Consider the following 4,843-nt stretch of genomic DNA (forward strand, 5'->3'; position numbering starts at 1 on the left):
GCTCTGCCACTGAGCCACAGCCCCTCTTTACAGCTCTCCAGGGTTTCAGGAAGATGTCTTTCCCTTCACCTCCTGCCTGGTCCTTTTAACTGGAGATGCCGGGGACTGAACCTGGGACCTTCTGCATGCCAAGCAGAGGCTCTGCCACTGAGCCACGGCCCCTCTCCAAAATTCCTGCATTGTGCAGGGGGTTGGGATAGGTGACCGGTGGGGTCCCTTCCTGTTCTATGTCTCCTTGCAGCCCAGGAGTGATAAAGGGAGAGCAAACAGAACGAAGACGGGGAAGGGAAATACAGGCAGCTTCTGGCTCTCTGTGCAGCTGCTTGCTTGTAGCTCTGCCTCTCTGCACTCCCCCCCCCCGCATCCTAATTGATCCCTCCCTCCCTCCCCCCAGCGGCTGCCAGACAGAGTCAGTCTTCGGTTACCTGCCTGTGATGCCGAACTGGTTCTGGCAAGCCGGGCCACAAGCGACTGGGGCCGGGGTTTGGTTACACAGGAAGGAGCACAGTGCTGTGTTGACAGGGAAGGCCCTCCCCCCACACCGTCTGCGAGGGGGGGTGTCACGGGACAAGGGAAGCTTCTCCTTCAATGGGGGCCCTTAAGGTGGGTGCAGTGAAACCACCAAGCTAGGGGTGCACTGCAAAATATCTCCCCCAGCCCGTAATGGCCTACCGGTGGGGACCAAAGGAGGTCACCCTGATGACATCTGTCTGCCTCTAAAACAAAGTTTGAGTCCAGTGGCACCCTTAATACCAACAAAGTTGAATTCTGGATCTCTCAGCTTTTGTGTGCATGCACTCCATGAAAGCTCATAATACCCAGAACTCAACTCTGTTGGTCTTAAAGGTCCCACTGGAGTCAAACTTCATTCTGTGGCTTCAGACCCACCTGAATCTGCCTGCCTCTAATCTCTGGGAGCAAGTAGACCACTAGAGACCGGCTTCTTTTTCCTCTTCCTCCCCGGGTGCCTTTACAAACAGCTCTGAATGCTCTCCAAACTCACCTGGGCCTGCAGAGATGGGCGGAGCAGCTGTAGAACCTGCTGCCCCTGAGGACAGGCATCTTCGGAGACGCCTCCTTCAAATTGGGTTTTGGGGCCAAATAATAGAGCAAGGTGGAGTGCAATCTGTACAGTGGAGCAGAGGCTTAAAATGGCACCCCCCCGTCCTGTCCTTGAAGGGGGGGGGCTCTATACTGTAGTTTCTATCCTAAGGCTGATAATTTCCACACTCTGCACGTGATGAAATGTGTGGCACGCAGGGTTGCCAGGGTTCCCAGGGTTCCCCCACCACCACCACTGTCATGGGATGGAGAGATAAGGTTGGCAGATCCAGGTTGGGAAACTCTTGACATTTGGGGGTGGCACCTGGGAAGGTGGGATTTAAGAACTTCAGAAGAGCCCTGCTGGATCAGACCAGGGAGGGTCCATCCAGTCCAGCCTCCTGTCTCACACAGTGGCCAGCCAGTTCCTCTGGAGGGCCAGCGAACAGGGCAGAGAGGCCGAGGCCTTCCCCTGAGAAAAACATCAGAGGGCCCCTGCTGGGCCAGACCAGGGAGGGTCCCTCCAGTCCAGCATCCTGTCTCACACAGTGGCCAACCGGTTCCTCTGGAGGGCCAACAGCGAGGCATAGAGGCTGAGTCCTTCCCCTGATAAGAACATCAGAAGAGCCCTGCTGGGTCAGACCAGAAAGGGTCCCTCTAGTCCAGCCCCCCGTCTCACTCAGTGGTCAAGCAGTTCCCCTGGAGGGCCAACAACAGGACAGAGAGGCCGAGGCTTTCCCCTGAGGAGAACATCAGAAGAGCCCTGCTGGGTCAGACCAGAAAGGGTCCCTCTAGTCCAGCCCCCCGTCTCACTCAGTGGTCAAGCAGTTCCCCTGGAGGGCCAACAACAGGACAGAGAGGCCGAGGCTTTCCCCTGAGGAGAACATCAGAAGAGCCCTGCTGGGTCAGACCAGAAAGGGTCCCTCTAGTCCAGCCCCCCGTCTCACTCAGTGGTCAAGCAGTTCCCCTGGAGGGCCAACAACAGGACAGAGAGGCCGAGGCTTTCCCCTGAGGAGAACATCAGAAGAGCCCTGCTGGGTCAGACCAGAAAGGGTCCCTCTAGTCCAGCCCCCCGTCTCACTCAGTGGTCAAGCAGTTCCCCTGGAGGGCCAACAACAGGACAGAGAGGCCGAGGCTTTCCCCTGAGGAGAACATCAGAAGAGCCCTGGACATCTGGCGCCTCCATTCTCTCCCTCCCTCCTCCACTAGAAGAAGAAGCAAACCATAATTCTTAATACGATACATTAGATGATGTGAAAATTGTTGGGGTGAGTATGCTGGGGGAGGGGCTCCTCATCACTTTAAGGGTGTCTAGGTTTGGTGTAGTGGTTAAGTGCAGGCGGACTCTAATCTGGGAGAGCCGGGTTTGATTCCCAACTCCTCCACTTGCACCTGGCTGGACGCCCTTGGGCAAGCCGTAGTTCTGACAAGAGGTGTCCTTGAAAAAGAGCCCATTCTGTCAGAGCTCTCTCAGCCCCACCGACCGCACAGGGTGTCTGTTGTGGGGAGGGGGGGGGAAAGGAGTGTGTGAGCCGCTCTGAGACACCTTTGGGTAGTGAAGGGCAGGGGATTAATCCAATCTCCTCCTCCTCCTCCTCCTCCTCCTTGAATGGGGAGCCTCTCTTTTTCCTAATTTGGGAGTTGCCCTCTGACCCCTCCTCTCCCCCCTTTGTCCTCTCCCTCCCTGCACATGGCCTTCCATGGAGATACGTGTCTCTGCAGGTCTCTCCTGTAAGAACAAGGCCCTCATGCTCCCACACACATAATGCCGGACGAGCCGGCCATTGGGGATAGGGAAAGGACTCTTTAGACTGGGCTTCTCTTTTCCTTCCGCCTACAGCCTGAATGTTAACTGAATGTGAATGAGATTAGTTAGAATTCCAGGAGATGTCCAGGCCCCACCTGGAGACTGGCAACCCTCCTCCTGTTGCATCACGGGCCTGCTACTCTGATGAAGACCCGGGCATCAGATTGGATCAAGCGCAAGCGACTGGAATCCCAGGGGCAGGGGGGAAATCCGATGCCTCTTCAGAGAGGGGTCATGGGAGGGCTGGAATAGTCCCCGGGGAGCACTGAAATAAAACCCGGCTGTGGTTTGTGGCCGTCTCCTCTGGTTCCGCCCTCCCCTTCCATAGCTTGCTGTGCTCCGCTTGGGCTGTCGTTGGGTCAGGCCGCCTGCCCACACTTCGTCTCACATTCCTTTCTGTGGTTTAGTCTCTTGAGCTTTTATTCCTCTCTCCGGACCATCCAGGAGGCAGGGAGGGAGGGAGGGTCCAGGCAGAGCCGGAGAGTTCCCAGGGCAGCATCCCTGTCCGGCTTCCTGGTGGAAAGAGGCAGGAGAAAGCTTGCAGTATGTCATGTATTGGGACTGAAACATTGCAGGACGGTGCTGCCAGCGACGGGGTGAGCTTGGAGCCGAGTAACAATAGACCAAGAGGATTCTAGCAGGAACCAATCAAGGTGTAAAGTTTTGTAAATAGCCTATCGTTGGGAGTGGGGTGTGGCCACTGCAGGCAATATAACCGGGCTGAGGGCTCTGGTCTGCAGTCTTGTTCTTGCTGAAATCACTGAATAAAGTAGAGCTGATCACTAGACTGGGAGTCTGTTCACCCATGGAACCCGCTATTTAACACCGTAAGTTCCTGTGAGTCTCTCTTTTCCCGCAGGGTCAAACACGGCAGAGTGGCAGGTGACACTAGTTATCCCAAAGAAAACGGCCGGCCCTTGGGAGTCTGTGCTCCCTCTTAATGCGGGGCTTCGGCCTCTGTTCCAGTTTACCTTCTAACTCAGTGGTTCCAAAGCTGGGCCAAAGCCCCCCAGTTTGGTATGGTGGTTACGTGCGCGGACTCTAATCTGGGAGAACCGGGTTTGATCCCCCACTCCTCCACTTGCACCTGCTGGTGAGACCTTGGGACAGTCACAAGTTCTCTCAGATATGTTCTCTCAAGGACAGTCCTCGAGAGAGCTCTCTCAGCCCCTCCTGGAGGAGGAAAGCGCCCCGGAGTTGGCGTGCAAATGGGCCCAGAAATCTGAACATTCAACACACCTTTGAAAGTTTATTTTCCATTCGGCAAGGATTATCAAGTAGGTCAGGCTCCATCCCAAGACACACACACACACATGACCAAGCACTGGTTTAGATCACGGGAACAAATTTAGAGTCCAGTGGCACCTTTAAGACCAACATAGGTTTATTCAAGAAGAAGAAGAAGAGATTGGATTTATACCCCATGGCCCTTCACTACCCAAGGGAGTCTCAGAGTGGCTTACAAACTCCTTTCCCTTCCCGTCCCCACAACAGACACCCTGTGAGGAGGAGGAGGAGGAGGAGGAGGAGAAGAGATTGGGTTTATACCCCATGGCCCTTCACTACCCAAGGGAGTCTCAGAGTGGCTTACAAACTCCTTTCCCTTCCCGTCCCCACAACAGACACCCTGTGAGGTAGGCAGGGCTGAGAGAGCTCTTGACAGAAACTGCTCTTTTTCAAGAACAGCTCTTATCAGAACTACGGCTTGCCCAAGGTCATCCAGCCAGGTGGAAGTGGAGGAGTGGGGTATCAAACCCAGTTCTCCCAGATTAGAGTCCGCGCACTTCACCATGACACCAAACTGGCTGTCATCCTTGGCTCCTATTGTTTGTGGAGCCAAGCTAGGGGCTATGCGCGCAGACCCCTAGTGGCGGTCGGCTGACACAACAAGCACGCAAACGCAAGAGTTAGAAAAGAGATGTGAGGGGATTAAATGGGAGTCCAGCAGCACCCCCAACCCAACCCAGGCTCAACCCCCCTGCACGAGGGAGAACA

This window comes from Gekko japonicus, unplaced genomic scaffold (genome assembly GCF_001447785.1).
Source record: "Gekko japonicus isolate JY-2015 unplaced genomic scaffold, Gekko_japonicus_V1.1 scaffold1553, whole genome shotgun sequence".
Taxonomy (NCBI): Eukaryota; Metazoa; Chordata; class Lepidosauria; order Squamata; family Gekkonidae; genus Gekko; species Gekko japonicus.